Raw genomic sequence first — 16,270 nt, 5'->3', positions numbered from 1 at the left:
TATTAACTATAGTCACCATGCTGGACAGTACACTCCCATGACATTTATTTTATAACTGGAAGTTTGTACACTGTGATTCTCTCCACCCATTTTGCCCACCCCTCACCTCTTGCCTCTGAAAACCTCCAATCTTTTATTTACAAGTTTGGGCTTTTCCTTTTTGTTTTTAATTAAAGGATGATTGCTTTGCAGTATTTTGTGGTTTTCTGTCATACATCAACAAGAGTCAGCCATAGGTACACCCATGTCCTCTCTCTCCTGACCCCCGCTCCCATCTTCCTCCCCATCCCACCCTTCTAGATCGTCACAGAGCCCCTGTTTGAGTTCCCTGAGTCATACAGCATGCAGAGAGTAACATGGAAATCTACGATACAGTGTGTGAAATAGACAGCCAGTGGGAATTTGCTGTTTGTTTTGTTTTTGATTCTGTACATACGTGAGATCATCTGCTATTGGTCTCCGTCTGACATCTCCCTTAGCATAACACCCTCAAGGTCCGTCCATTTTGTTGCAGATGGAAAGATTTCCTTCTTTTTACAGTTAATATTCCATCGTATTGTTGTTATTCAGTCACCAAGTCGTGTCCAACTCTTTGAGACTCCATGGACTGCAGCATGCCAGGCTCCCCTGTCCTTCACTATCTCTTGGAGTTGGCTCAGATTCATGTCCTTTGAGTCGATGATGCTATCTAACCATCTCATCCTCTGTCGCCCTCTTCTCCTGCCCTCAATCTTTCCCAGCATCAGGGTCTTTTCCAGTGAGTTGGCTCTTCGCATCAGGTGGCCAAATTATTGGAGCTTCAGCTTCAGCATCAGTCCTTCCAATGAATAGTCAGGACTGATTTCCTTTAGGATGGACTGGTTGGATCTCCTTACAGTCCAAGGGACTCTCAAGAGTCTTCTCCAACACCACAATTCAAAAGCATCAATTCTTCAGTGCTCAGCTTTCTTTATGGTCCAACTCTTATGTTGGTACATTTAAAAATCCACATTTTAAATGTATGCCACATTTTCAAATCCATTCATCTATTGATGGACACATATTGTTTCAATGTCTTGGCTGTTGTAAATAATGCTGCATTGAACATGAGAGGCACATGTATCTTTTTGAGTTAGGTTTTTGTTTTCTTTGGATAAATACCCAGGCGTGTAATTGCTGGATCATATGGTAGTTCTCTTTTTAATTTTTTGGGAAATCTCCGTTTTGTTCTCCATGGTGGCTGCACCACCTCCCCACCAACTGTGCACAAGGATTCCCTTTTATCTGCACCCTTGCCAACAATTGTTATTTCTTGACTTTTTGACAACTGCCAGTCTGACAGGTGTGAGGTGCTATCTCCCTGTGGCTCTGAGTTCTGTTTCCCTGACGTGGAGCATGAGTGGACTTTACCACCCTCTCCTCCACGGGAGCTCCTCTTAGCAGAATTCCTGATGTGCTGGCAGACCCAGTGGGTGATTTTCCTTTCCTGACTCATCAGCAGCATTTGATGTAGTTGATCAGCCCTTTTGCTCTGAAACACTTTTTTTCTTGGCTCCTCTGTTCCCCTCCTGTAACGCTGACACTGCTCCTCAGTCTCCTTTTGAGATTCTTCTGGGTTTTTTGGACTTCGAATATTGAAATACCCTGAGGCCAGTCCTCAAACCTTTCTTCTCTATTTGTTCTCTTTCTTGATGAGCTTATCCCATCTCACTGCTTTAAAATTCATTCATGTGCTAATGATTGCCCATGTTAGACCTCCAACTTGGACTTCCCCACCAAACTCCAGACTCATAAATCCACCTTGTAAATCCACAAATCTAGCTTGACTATGCAATGTCTGATTGGCATCTCAAACAGTGCATCAAAACTGAGTTCTTGATGTCTTCTTTGCCCCAAATCTGCCCTTCCTCCAGTTGCCCTACCTCAGTAAATCACAACTCCATTCTTTCATTTCTTCTGCCCTCAAATCTTGGGTTTCTCCCACACTTTTAGTGTCCTTATATTTATATTTTGTTTTCATTTATAATTTTAAAATTGATAACATATTGAATGATAATATTTTAAGTATATTGGACTAATTAAAACAGATTATAAAAATTGATTTTTCTCTTATACCACTTTTTTTCAGAGTGCCTACGAGAAAATATGAAATTATGCATGTGGCTTGCATTTGTAGCTCACGTTCATTTCTCTCAGAGACCAATGATGCTTTACTTGAATCTTGAGAAGTGGTGCTGGCTCGTATCAGATTAATATACAACTCGGGTTATGCAAGTATGAAAGAGGTGGGTAATGGGAGTTAGAGGGCAACTGGCAGTGTTGGTTACATGAGAACAGCTGTTTGTTGCTTTTTAAAATATATATTAACATATATAGTGCTCAAGTATATATGCTATTTACAGTATATATCTATATCAACATAAAACACAGGTATCTATATGTGTGTACAATATATGTCCTAGGGTGTATAGGACATATACACTGTTTCTGGGGGTCACGGGGCCCACACACTTGCTCTGCGGAGAGGAGAGGTGGGGGAGTGACTTGGGGTCACTGGAGGGTGCACACCACATAAAAATCAAGGCCTTCCAGGGACAAAAAGGGGCTCAGGACGTGAAGGGCTGCCCTGCCCACGTGGTCACCCCGGTTTTGGAACCAGCAAACAGTTGACATTTTTGGGTGTTTCTGGACTTTTGTGCAAAATGACTTCACTTAAAAACAACAACAACAACAAAAAATCCAACTACATGGGTTCTGAATCAGTGGTTGGGCTCTGAACATCTGTAAGGATTCAGACACACAGCTCCCCCACCGGGTGGGTTTCCGGGGCTCAGAGGGTCCTATGTGGCCTGGAGAGGAGGTGAGGGGGCTTCACTCAGTCAAGAGAATGGCCCTTCTCCTCCCAGCTTCTCAGGGACAGCACGTGTCAGCAGATGTCTGGTCACCGAGGAGGACTCTGCCAGTCCTGCTCACTCAGAAAACACCACCCACTGGAGAGGAGACACAGGGGTCCCCCCATTCTCTGGGTGGGGGCTGGCCTGCCATCTGCCTGTCCACCTCCTCGTGGCCCATGGGAACCTTCCTCTGATGCTCAGAACCACTCTGCCTTGCCAGCCCTGTGTGGGGTGCCCCAGGGACCCCTGGATCGTAACTGACCTCTGTTTCCAGCTTCCTGCTCTGAAGGGAAAGCCCTGGAAGCAGCTTCAGTTCTCATGGTTGTCCCTGGAGCCACAGATGTCAACCAAGTGATGTCATACTTTGGGCCCCGACAGGCTCAGTAGGTCCTGTGCCCTGAACCCACTGCCAACCACAGCCTGGGTGCAAATACATTAAATGGGAAACTACATCAAGGTACGGTTTTCTCTATTAAGGCTTAAATAAGCTGCTTCCATGGTCAAGGACTCATGAACGCCATGGCCCTTGGACTGAGGGGTGCGTGGGCAGGTGAGTTGGGGGGTAGAGGCCTTCCATGTTCCCCCACAAGTGGGGCAGGGAGAGGAGGGCAGGACAACGGGGGAGCCCTGGGCCAGTCTAGTCGATTGCTGGGGAGGTGGGGGTGAGCTGAGGAAACCCCAGCCCAGAATGCTGGGGATGCCCCCACCTGGGGAGAACCAAGCTCTGCCAGCCCCAGGAGGGTTCAGGGAAAGGAGAGGGCATAGGAGCTTGTGCTCCAGACTGCTGGGTCTCTAGGGAACCCTGTTGCCCTGAGGATGAGCGCTTGTGGTGGGGAAGGTCTGGACAGGACCCCCTTGGCAGTCTTGCTGGGAGTTGGGGCACAGGGCCTATGATTGGCAGGCAAGGTTCTGGGTGGCTGGGGTCCCTGCCCAGATCAGCTCCCCCTGCCTCCGCCGGGGGCTCCCTGGGAGCCTCACCAGCACACCACCATCCACTGGCCTCCAGTCTGCAGGAACCAGCCCAGAGCTGATGGAACCAGACACCAGCAAACACAGGATCCAGAGCCCCTGCCCTCACAAGGGCCTTCCTGGGCTCCATGAACTCTGTCCTGCTCAGCCAGCCCCCAAGATGACAGGAGAATTGGTACCCCAGCTTCCTTCGGCATCTACCAACGCCCCCCCTACCCCAGCCCTGGGTGAGGCCAGATGAGAAGGTGGCTGGGCTTACAACTCCCTGGGCCCCAGACATCATTTTCTGGGGTGGGGGAAGAGGTGGGGGTCTCACTGGAGGATCTGGGGACTCCAGGAAGGCAGGAAGGCATGGGGAAGCCTTGGCTTGGGTCCCAGCCATTGAGGGTGTCTCCTAGAGACCCATCCTCTGGGGGCAGCGGGGCCAATTTTCTAGTCTTTTGAGAAACACTGCAAGAGTCTTCAGGGCAGGGTGGGCCCAGGCCTGGGGGCAATGAAGGGGAGGAACAAAAGAGGCCCTCCATATTTTTCTGCTTGGCTGACTTTCAGGGCGCTGATGTTTTCTTCCGGCACCAGTGTGTGGAGGAACTTGAAGGTGCTGATGTAGTAGGTTGGGATGTCTGCGGCGGCCAAAGGCTCGGAGATCCAGGCCACTTTGAAGCACTTATCAAATCCCAGGGCCTGTCCTCCAATCCTCACCATCTTCCAGAGCCCCCCAGATGCACTCGTGAACAACAAATTACTAGGAAACCTCTGCTGGGTCTGCTTGTCCCTCACCAGGGAGATGTAGCTCTTTATCGGGGAGAAGGAGAAGAAGCGGATGTGGCCACAGTTATCGCCGGAGGACACCAGGGGGTCCTTCAGTCCACTGGAGTAGAACGTGACGTCCATAAGGAGTGTGGCAACAGTGGGCGGTATGTCAGAGTCCAGCTGGTGGCACAGAACCTGTTGCTTGGGGTGGACAGTGGGTGGATGACGGGCCTCTGGACCAGCTTGGGTTTCATGAAGCAGTGTGTAATGCCAAGGTTCTCAGCTGCCAGCGTCTCGCTATTGATGACGTGCAGGGTGGTTAACTCTGATGACAAAGTGTGGGTGATGAAGGGCAGGTCCTACTCATGCACCAGGATGAAGTCCATCTGGTAGGTGGACAGCGTGGACACAGAGATGTTCTGATCAGCCAGTGGGGCAATGACTGACTTGATGATCTTGGTCATGCTGGTGGGCTGGAAACTGGAGAAGCTGCCGCCCTGGACACCACATTGAGGGTCAGCCAGGTGGCATCGGCCACACCCAGGTGTTCTGAGGAGGGCAGTTCCAGGAAGCCCTCCTCATTGACAATGATGGTGTAATCCTCTGGCGTCTTGGTCAGACTGAAGAACTTGCACCTGGTCTCGGAGGACGGGAAGGCAAGTTTGATCAGGCTGTAGGTGAAGAGTGGGATACTCTCCTTGACAATGCTGGCAACTTGCCGCTGAGGGAGCAGGTGTTTGGAGTGTGGGTTTTGGAGCTGAACAAGCAATCACGTCCTAGTTCCACTGCTTAGCAGCAGGTGACGTCTCTGAGCCTCAGTTTCATCATCTCTAAAATGGGGATAACAATATTTACCATGTAAGGTCATTGTGAGATTTGATAAGATGATGTTGATACAATTTAATATAGCACATCTTCCCAACCCAGGGATCGAACCCGGGTCTCCTGCATTGCAGGCAGATGCTTTACCATCTGAGCTACCAGGGAAGCCCGATATAGCACATAGTGAGCACAAATAAGTGGTAGTTAATATCCTGATTTCTCAAGTCTTGACTGATCCCACCTTTGGGCAGAGAGTCCTTGGCTGGCATTCAAGCCAAGATGCTGTTGGTACATGTTCTGAAGTTCCAGTTTCCTAAACCGCAGTGTTGAAAGCTCTTGGTCATCGTGGAAAGTTCAGTAGATATGAAATATATTATTCCTAGGAATCAGAATTTACCAAAATTACAGGCCCCTGGAGGTGATGTCATTTTAGCAAAAAGATCTTTTGCTACAAAGGATGTCACAGTATGTTTTGTTTGCTTTGTTTGTTGAGTCACTAAGTTGTGTTCAACTCTTTGTTACCCCATGGACTGCGGCATGCCAGCCTTCCCTGTCCTTCACTATCTCCCCAAGTTTTTGCAAACTCATGTCCATTGAGTTGTTGATGCCATCCAATCATCTCATCCTCTGTCGCCCCCTTCTCCTCCTGCCCTCAATCTTTCCCAGCATCAGGGGCTTTTTCAGTGAGTCAGCTCTTCGCATCAGGTGACCAAAGTATTGGAACTTCAGCTTCAGCATCAGTCCTTCCAATGAATAGTCAGGGTTGATTTCCTTTAGGATTGACTGGTTTGATCTCCTTGCTGTCCAGGGGACTCTCAAGAGTCTTCTCCAGCACCGCAGTAGGAAGGCATCAATTCTTCGGTGCTCAGCCTTCTTTCTGGTCCAACCCTCACATCCATACCTGACTGCTAGAAAAACTATAGCTTTGACTATACGGACCTTTGTCAGCAAAGTGATGTCTCTGCTTTTTTATATGCTGTCTAGGTTTTTCATAGCTTTTCTTCCAAAGAACAAGAGTTTTTAAAATTTTGTGGTTGCAGTCACCATCCACAGTGATTTTAGAGTCCAAGAAAATAAAAATCCGTACTGTTTCCACTTTTCCCCCATCTATTTGCCATGAAGTGATGGGATCAGGTGCCATGATCTTAGTTTTTTGAATGCTGAGTTTTAAGCCAGCTTTTTTACTTTCCTCTTTTACCCTCATCAAGAGGCTCTTTAGCTCCTCTTCACTTTCTGCCGTCAGAGTGGTGTCGTCTGCATATCTGAGGTTATTGATATTTCTCCTGGCAATCTTGATTCCAGCTTGTGATTCATCCAGCAGAGCATTTCACGTGATGTACTCTGCATAGAAGTTAAATAAGCAGGGTGACAATACACAGCCTTGACGTACTCCCTTCCCAATTTGGAACCAGTTTGTTGTCCCATGTCCGGTTTTACCTACTGCTTCTTGACCTGCATACAGATTTCTCAGGAGGCAGGTAAGGTGGTCTGGTATTTCCATCTCTTGAAGAATTTTCCACAATTTGTTGTGATCCAGGCAGTCAAAGGGATTCATTCAACAGATAATTTTGCCAGCCTCAGAGCCTATCAACTGCCATTAGTCGCCATCTTACCTGCCCTCTAGGGTTTTCAGATCCTGGCCATCTTCCTCAGATTCAAGAACATCCTTAGGACCAAAGCTCCCTGTCAAAACTCTATGGTCTGATCCTGGAGGTGGAGCCTGCCTTGGAGAACTGTGCAAGTCACACTGAAGCCGACAGCTTCACCCTCGTGGAAGGATACTTTTAGGGTGACTCTGATGAGACTTTCTCAAAGCGGGGCTCTGCCAAGCAGTCACTACTTTTGACACTCACCATGGACTTAGGATTCTGCTGGTATCATGAGACATACTTTCTGGACAGGAGCAATGCCTGTTCAGCACTTACTTTGCTTGACTCACTGACCCATCGGGACCTGGCAGGGAGATGGCACACTGCTGATTGTCTGATTGAATGCAGCAGCCCATCGATCTGAAATAATCATGGTAATTGATGGTAAAATAGGACCCGAGTCAAGGAGTCACAGAGGGATTCTCAGAAACACACTTATTGTATAAAGTAGTGATTCTCAGTGTTTTACGAAGAGGAGCATGTTGCTACTTGTGTGATTTGCCATTGTTGCTCTCCACCTTTCTTTCATTGAAATAAGCTTTTTAACCTACTTTGAAAGATACACATTAATACTTTTAAAAAGAGACTGCAAATTAAAGCTTGTTTTTGGTTTTAAAAGCAATATGCATTTTCAGAATTTGATGACTCAATGGCCTCCACTCCCATGGGGATGATGGCGAACACCCTGATGCATAAAATAAGATCCAACTCTTCCTTATGTTCCTCCTGCTTTTAGATATGTTTCATAGTAGCTTTGTCCTGTCATTCCAAGCACTGGAATGTTGTTGAATAAAGTGAGAACTAGAATAAAAGTGAATGTCATAGCTTTTGGATCTTCCTTGAGAAGAATAGTTCTTTCTCCTGCAGTACTTAATCATGAATGAATGGAATGAATGTATGATTATTCTTAAATTGTTGCCTGAAAATTGTCATGTCATTTTTCATTTGTATATGTCACCCTTCATTCAAATGGTATGCTCCTGAAGGGAAGGCTATTAATTTTTTTTTCTTTTTTGGATTTCAAGTGACAGGGATTTAATTCCATGCAGCTTAAGTAAGAGTTGAGATTTACTGACTCCTGTAACTGGGAGAGACAGGGCTGCATTGAAGAAATCAGCCTGTGTATTCAGGGCTTGCTCTCAGTCTCCATGTCTCATCTCATCTCATCTTCTCTTTGTGTTGGTTTTATTCTCTCTCATTACCAGGGTTTTCCTCTCTGTGGTAGGTGATGGGGGTGGGCAGAGGGAATGAGTGGAGGGCAGGTGACCTGGTAGCCGGCAGCTACAGACTTTCATCATCCCAGCTGTTGTATGATGAATTTGGCTGGCCTCCGTCCCTGGTTCCTGGAAGAAAACCTCAAAACTCTTGGAATTTCCCGAGTGATAGGAGTGCCTTTGTAATTCATCTGTGGGTTCTTGGACCACACCTGAGTTTATATGAGGTGACTCATTGTTGGCCCCCAGATAGTTTTAGGATGGGGCTGGCCAGGTCAGAAGGGCCAACCATGTTAATTAGAGGGTTGGGGCTATGAACCAAGTAATATCAGCCCCACTTTCCATGGGTGAAAGAGAGTGGAGATTGAGTTCAATCTCATGGCCAGTGGCCCCATCACATAGCTATAGAGTGAAACCCTAGTAAAAACTCTGACTGAGTATATCAATGTCCCAGAACAGTGACACATCAGGAGGACACAGAGCTTTGCATTTGGAACCTTCCCACATGATGCCCCATATGTCTCTTCATTTGACTGTTCTTGTTTGGTATCCTTTTGCTATAATAAATCTGGATAGTGTTTTCCTGAGTTCTATGAGTTGTCCTAGTGAATTATCAAACCCGAGGAGCTGGTGGGAACCCCTGCATTTGCAGCAGTGGGTCAGAAGTGTGGGTGGCTTGGGCTGGTGCTTGAAGTGAGGGTGGGCTGTAGAGGACAGTGCCGTTAACCTGTGAAATTTGACCTAACTCTGGGTAGCTGGGGCTTCCCAGGTGGTGCTAGTGGTTAAAAAAAAAAAAAAAAAATCTGCCTGCCAATGCAGGAGATGTGGGTTTGATCCCTGGTTCTGGAAGATCCCCTGGCGAAGGACATGGTAACCCACCCAAGTATTCTTGCCCGGGAAATCCCATGAACCAAGGAGCCTTGTGGGCTACAGTCCATGAGATTGCAAAAGAGTCGGACATGACTGAGCAACTAGACCAGCACCTGCGTCTTTAGTACACAAATTGCATTGCCCTGACTTTGGTGCAATTTCCAACACAGAAGTGGAAAATTCCACACTAAGACTTTGGTTGGACAGACTGGGTAATTTGGCCACCTTTGAAACTTTGGCTCCACATGGCATGAGGAGGAGCAGTTCTGCTGCCGTGGGGGGCGCGGGGACCCATGTTGGGTGACAGAGCAGTAGTTGTCTCCCACAGCAACAGTTTGCATCATTTTCTGACCTCAGCATGTTGCAGAGACAGTTAGTGTTCATCAAATATTTATTTGCCCCCTTACATATGTCAATATAACCACAAGTGGGGTCTGACTTCTCGCTGCTCAAAAGCCAATAAAGGGGCAAGTTTGGTGGAAAGGAAAGCTTGCTTTGTTTTGGATGCCAGCAACCTGTGTTGGGGGAGGACAGACTCCTGTCCAAGGGCCAGCTCCCCCTCTCCCTGACAATCAGGAGGCAAGAATTTTTACAGGCAGAGGGAGGGGGCTATGTGCAGAAACAGCACAGTCAGCTCTGACGGTCATCTTGAAATTCGTCATTGGTGGTCTGACCAGCGTCATCTTGATTATTTTAAGTCCATAATCTTTAGTTCCAGGATTGGTTTGTTCCCATTTCCTTGAGGCCAGTTCTCCCAAATTGTGGCAGATTATGTCATGGCTACAGTCTGGACTTATGCGGTTAACTTCTTCTACCTGGTGGGAGTTTCAGTATCTACAAGACAGCTCACAGGATATGGCTCAGAATATTATCTACAGCCCTTGAGGAGGAACTAAAGGTCCTTGGCTTTGCTGAATGACTAGAACTATTATTATTTAGTCTTGTTGGACTATTTTTTGTCCCTGCATTTTCTCATTTCTCCGATTAAACTTATTCTTTGGCTAAAGTTTTCCCACAGACAAAAGACGGGGTGAGGATGTGGTGGGGTAGGGGTGGGGAAGGGTCCTAAGATCCCACTCTGTTTCATCAGTATTCCTTACAGTTAAGTTGGGTCCTTATGGCTAGTTCTGGCCAATGGACTGTGAGCAGAATTAACATGAGTCAGTTTCAGCTGAAGGTAATTAAAAGCCTAGAATCTTTTCTTCTCCCTCTTCTTTCCTTGCTGCTCTGACCTTGGCCACCAAGTGTCCCAGTTGGCATACCACAAGATGGAGGAAGGTACTTGTTCATGTTGGTCTCTGCTGTGTTAAGTCAATGAAATTTGGGGGCTATGGTAGACTGATTAATTCCCCCCTAGAGATATTAGGTCCTAATCCCAGAACCTGTAAATGGGAAAAGGGTCTTTGCAAGTCTGATTACTTTAAGAATCTTGAGATGAAGTTGTTGTCATGGATTATGTGGGAAAGTCTTAAATGCCATCATAAGTCTACTCATAAGAGAGACAGAGAAAGATTAGACATCCACATAGAAAAGATGACGTGACCCTGGAGGCAGATTGCAATGATATGGCCACAAACCAAGGGAATTTACTCTCTCACAGTTCTGGAGGCCCGAAGTTTGAAGTCTGTATCATTGGGCCAAAATCAAGATATCTGCAGGGTCACATTCCAATTGACTTATGGGGGGACTTCTTCCTCGTCCTTAGCTTCTGGTGGTTCCAAGCATTTCTTCAGTGCGGCAGAATGACAGCAGTCTCTGCCACCATCTTCACACAAGCTTCTCTTCTGTGTTTTCTCCCTCGTGTGTGTGTCTTGTCTTTTCTCCCTCATGCGCATGTCTTCTCCCTCACGTGTGAGTCTTCTCCCTCATATCTCTGTCTTCTCCCTCATATCTGTGATTTCTCCCTCATGGATGTGTCTTCTTCTGCATATCTGTGTCTTTTCCCTCATGTGTGTCTCTTCTCCCTCATGTGTGAGTCTTTTCCCTCATGCGTGTGTCTTCTCCCTCATATGTGAGTCTTGTGTTTTCTCCCTCATGTGTGAGTCTTTTCCCTCATGTGTGTGTCTTCTCCCTCAAGTGTGTGTCTTCTCCCTCATGTGTGTGTCTTCTCCCTCATACCTGTGTCTTCTCCCTCATGTGTATGTCTTCTCCCTCATGTGTGTCTCTTCACCCTCATGTGTGAGTCTTTTCCCTCACATGTGTCTCTTCTTCCTTGTGTGTGTTTTCTCCCTCATGTGTGAGTCTTCTCCCTCATATCTGTGTCTTCTCCCTCATGTATGTGTCTTCTCCCTCATATCTGTGTCTTCTGCCTCATGTGTGAGTCTTCTCTCTCATATGTGTGTCTTCTCCCTCATGTGTGAGTCTTCTCTCTCATATCTGTGTCTTCTCCCTCATGCATGTGTCTTCTCCCTCATGTGTGAGTCTTCTCTTTCATGTGTGTGTCATCTCCCTCATGTGTGTGTCTTCTCCCTCATATCTGTGTCTTCTCCCTCATGTGTGTCTTTTCCCTCATGTGTGTGTCTCCTCCCTCATATGTGAGTCTTGTGTTTTCTCCCTCATGTGTGTCTCTTCTTCCTTGTGTGTGTCTTCTCCCTCATGTGTGTGTCTTCTCCCTCATGTATGTGTCTTCTACCTCATATCTGTGTCTTCTCCCTCATGTGTGTGTCTTCTCCCTCATGTCTGTGTCTCCCTTCTCTTCTCATAAGAACACTTCCCTGGCCTAAGGGTCCATCCAGATTATCGGTGATCACCTCTTTAGCTTGAGATCCTTAATTTAATCATATCTGCAAGGACCCTTTTACTAAATAAGGTGAAATTCACACATTCTGGGTGGACACATCTCTTGGGGGCCATCCTTTATCCTGCTACAGATACCAATGTCTTGGATAGCAAGTCTGGGACAGGTAGTGTCCCCACAATATATATTCAATGAAAGAGTTTATCCAGTGAGCAATTGCCCTTTAGTCTAAAGAACATATTTTTAAATAAACATGAAAGCTATATTTCTGTGTACAGGTATGAACCAATTATTGCTTTATTGAAAACATACAAGATCCAGTGTATTATTTGAGAATGTTCTTCATTAGGTTGAACATATGCCTTATCTAGTAATTGCTTTCTTGGCTTTGAAATTGGCCTAGAATGTCTTCAGTACATCCAACACACCAGTCCCATCTTTGCCATGATGGTGAGATTGATGCCTGTTATGAGGATGACATGCCGAGTGAAGGTTTATTACTATAAATCTCAGGCTCCAAATACATCAAAGGAGATGACAGGCATGAAATGTTTGCTTACGATGCTAAACTCAAACCAGAAATTGACTCGAAATCACTTCCAAATATCTGAAAGTCTAAGATCCTTTGGTTCAACTGAATAAGGTTAGGATAGGCATGCTTCAGATTTTGGTGGCTTAAATTCTAAAGTAGTCTATCATTCAGAGAAGGCAATGGCATCCCACTCCAGTACTCTTGCCTGGAAAATCCCATGGATGGAGGAGCCTGGTGGGCTACAGTCCATGGGGTCGCAAAGAGTCAGACACAACTGAGCGACTTCACTTTCACTTTTCATTTTCATGCACTGGAGAAGGAAATGGTTCTTGCCTGGAGAATCCCAGGGATGGGGGGAGCCTGGTGGGCTGCTGTCTATGGGTCGCACAGAGTCGGGCACAACTGAAGCAACTTAGCAGCAGCAGCAGCAGTCTATCATTTGCTCCAAAGAAGGAGAGAAATTTAGGAAGGTGCCCAGAGGTTTGAGCTATTTTTAGGTATTTCCATTTAAAATGAAAACATTTGGAATCAAATTGGAAAACTGTAGAGAATCTAGGGGTCTACCATGTTGAGGTAGAAAGGGGATCCTGCAGTTTCTGAAGACCCTGCACCATTCCTGTCTCTGCAGCTAGATTGCTGTGTAAGTGTGTGCTAGTGACTTAACCTCTCTGGGTCTCTTGTTTTCTCAGTAGAAGCAATGTATTGGAGTAATTGATCTGGAAGATTCCTTCTAGCTCTAAAATTCTATGGTTCTGAAAGGGGACCTGCTTTACGACAGACCACCCAGGTGAAAAGTTAACTCTCTGAGGCAGATCTCATCCTTGGACCCAGGAGAACAGTGGTAGGTCATTGCAATATAATCTCAAGCAAGGGCAGACCGCGAAGCAAAACAACTGAAACAGGAACTTGGAACCAGTGTTGATTTATCTCTAAGATGTGTTTTTCCATTTTCTCTGGCAAGGTTGCTCTAAAGTAGAATCAGCTGAAAAAGTATGAGCTGGCAGGACACACATAGGCCCTTCTGCTTGGGGAAGGCTTTGGGGTCCTAGTCCCCACTAAGAACACCCTCTGTTCATCCCTTTCACCAACAGCTCTTCTGAAGGATGCCAGCTGGGGCCGCAGACCCTACAGCATCTTGCTGCAGAGACAGGGGCTTCTTCACCGGGGGCCAATCACCTTGACACCTTTCTAGTCCATCAGGAAGCACCCCTCCCCCTCCCAGCAGAAAGAGTGCTTCCTCAGAGCATGTCCAGGGCAAGGGGAATGAGTCTAAGGGGAAGGCGTGCTTATGATGAGCTGGATGAGGGGAGGCATTGGATGGTTTCCTAACGGTGAGAGCATACAGTCAGTTGCTTTTTGCCAGAACAATATTCCGTAGCTCAAGGAATGACACGGCCTTCTAAACCAGGCGCCTAACATGCTCAGGCCGAGATGACTTCATGTGGACAGTGACAACTGGCTTTGTCATAATAAATAACTCTTTACAAAAGGCCTGGCAGACTCTTGTGTTTTCTCTGCTTTATGGGTTGGAGGTATGGAAACAAGAAACAGGAGGCTTTCCTTCCTTTGAGAAATGTGTTTCAAACTTGAGAATCTTGGGAGAATTTAAAGTTAGGTTTTCCAGAGTTTTGGTTTTTTTTTTCCCTTATGATGATTGATGCCTGTTGGAGGGGAAGAACAAATTATCCTTATTGTGTGATCGTTCAGTTTTGAAAATCTCACGAGAAGATGACTAGATCAGTGACATCTGAACATGTCTTCCATGGGGAGTGTGGCATGGGCACTGCTCAGGGCCTGCGGGCATTTCCAGAATCGCATGCCCTTGGTGACACCCAGTCTCCAGGATACAGTAGAAAATCACTCATCTGACCAAGAAACTGATGGACTGATGCTGAAGCTGGAGCTCCAATACTTTGGCCACCTGATGCAAAGAGCTGACTCATTGGAAAAGACCCTGATGCTGGGAAAGACTGAGGGCAGGAGGAGAAGGTGTGACAGAGGATGAGATGGTTGGATAGCATCACTGACTCAATGGACATGAGTTTGAGCAAATTCTGGGAGACAGTAAAGGACAGGGAAGACTGGCGTGCTGCAGTCCATGGGGTTGCAAAGAGTCGGACATGACTGAGCGACTGAACAACAACCAAGAAAGAGGAAAATCTCCAGTTGAATGAAAAAAAATTCACAGCTGCCAACACCAAGATGACATGGATGAGGAAATGATCTCAGGCCAAGGGCAGTGAGTGACCTCCACCCCGACTCTGCACAGCGCAGTCTCCAGTGCATCACCACTGTGAGGGACCAGTGGCCTGGGGCCAAGGGACTGGTTGGGGATGGGCATCTAGAGAAGGGAGGTCAGCTGGAGACGAGGAGATCACAGCCCATGCTCGGGAGGAGATAGACTTATGTGGAACACAGAAGAAGTTTTGACAGTCAGGTATGTTGAGAGGTTTACTATGAGTTACAATACAAAAATCTTGGTGTGCGTGTGTGTGTGTGCGTGTGTGTATGTAAGGTTAGATTTTATAGTTTGTGTCTTCTCAGATGCCTCCTCTGCAAAAAACAGCCTCACCTACTTGACTGAACTATTAAGATTTATATATCCACACATGTAGTGCTTAGAACAAGTCCTGGTATGAAGTATTTGATGCCTACAACTTAGCTTTTATTATCATATGAATGAAAATGCATACTATATATCAGCTGATTACCATTTATCACATTGAGAAGTTGTTTGTGCATGATCAGTTGGTAAGTTGTGTCTGACTCTGCAACCCCATGGACTGCAGTCCATCAGGCTCCTCTGTCCATGGGATTCTCCAGGCAAGAATACTGGAGTGGACTGCAAGTCCCTCCTCCAAGGGATCTTCCTGACCCAGGGATCGAACCTAAGTCCCCTGTGTCTCCTGCATTGGCAGGCTGATTCTTTACCACTAAGCCACCAGAAGTTGTTTATCCAGAGTATTTCAATCTGGAAAAGAAGAAGCGATTGGCATTTGAAAGCGTGCAAGGCCGTGGTAAAAGCCAACTAAGAGATGCTTGCAAGGAAAATCTTGTTAGACTGAGGTTGGAGTTCGTGAGCTCAAAGACATCCCCCTTTGAGGATCTCAGTCTAACATGCTCTAGTGACTCTGTGAATGTAAATTGGCACAAGACTTTGGGAGGGCATTTTGATCATGGTTTTCATTTTTTTTTTTTTTTAAAAGAAAAGGCTTACATCCTTTGGCCCAGCAATTTAACTTCTAGGAATGAATCCAGATGGAATATCAAGGGTGCAAGCCATATTTCTTTACAAGGACGGTCACTGAAGCATAACATACAATAACCAGAAATGAGAAGCAATGCAAACATCTAACAACAAGGGAGTGCTGTGTCAAAACTAGGTTATGTACGTGTACAGATGATTAAGCCACCGTTACTGTTAGTAATGTGGAAGATTCTTTAAAGATGAGAGAATGTCAGCAATACATTTTAAGTGGAAAAAAGTTTACAAAACTGTTTAGTGTGATTTTGGTGGAATACATCCTTTGTCCACTTGTCTTCCTTCACACGATAGACATGAGTTTGGGTGAACTCCAGGAGTTGGTGATGGACAGGGAGGCCTGGCGTGCTGCAATTCATGGGTTCGCAAAGAGTCGGACATGACTGAGCGACTGAACTGAACTGAACTGAACTGAACTTCCTTCACAGCAACAAGATGGAGGTGTTCCCACCTCAAGCATTCAGCCAGCACACCCTTCCCAGTCGCCCATCACAAACAGCAGGAGGGCACAGCTGCCCCGTGGCTCCCATGCCACTGATTTCAGTAAATATTCGTGATCAAAGTGTGACAGCAAGTGAATACTCAGACTGGG

At 46.4% G+C, this 16,270-nt stretch overlaps 1 protein-coding gene, 1 non-coding gene and 1 pseudogene across 5 annotated transcripts in view; all 3 read right to left on the bottom strand.

The window, feature by feature from the left end:
• Nucleotides 1-16,270, bottom strand: part of PNLDC1 (PARN like ribonuclease domain containing exonuclease 1) — a 247,762-nt gene that overhangs the window by 205,746 nt on the left and 25,746 nt on the right. The gene's annotated exons all lie outside the window — the stretch shown is intronic.
• Nucleotides 4,305-7,419, bottom strand: LOC129659937 (cytosolic arginine sensor for mTORC1 subunit 2-like; annotated as a pseudogene).
• Nucleotides 5,508-5,579, bottom strand: TRNAC-GCA (transfer RNA cysteine (anticodon GCA)). Its single transcript has one exon. It is a non-coding gene; the product is annotated as a tRNA-Cys (tRNA).

The sequence above is a fragment of the Bubalus kerabau genome, chromosome 9 (genome assembly GCF_029407905.1).
Source record: "Bubalus kerabau isolate K-KA32 ecotype Philippines breed swamp buffalo chromosome 9, PCC_UOA_SB_1v2, whole genome shotgun sequence".
Classification (NCBI taxonomy): Eukaryota; Metazoa; Chordata; class Mammalia; order Artiodactyla; family Bovidae; genus Bubalus; species Bubalus kerabau.
This window is presented reverse-complemented; position numbering and strand designations above follow the sequence as displayed.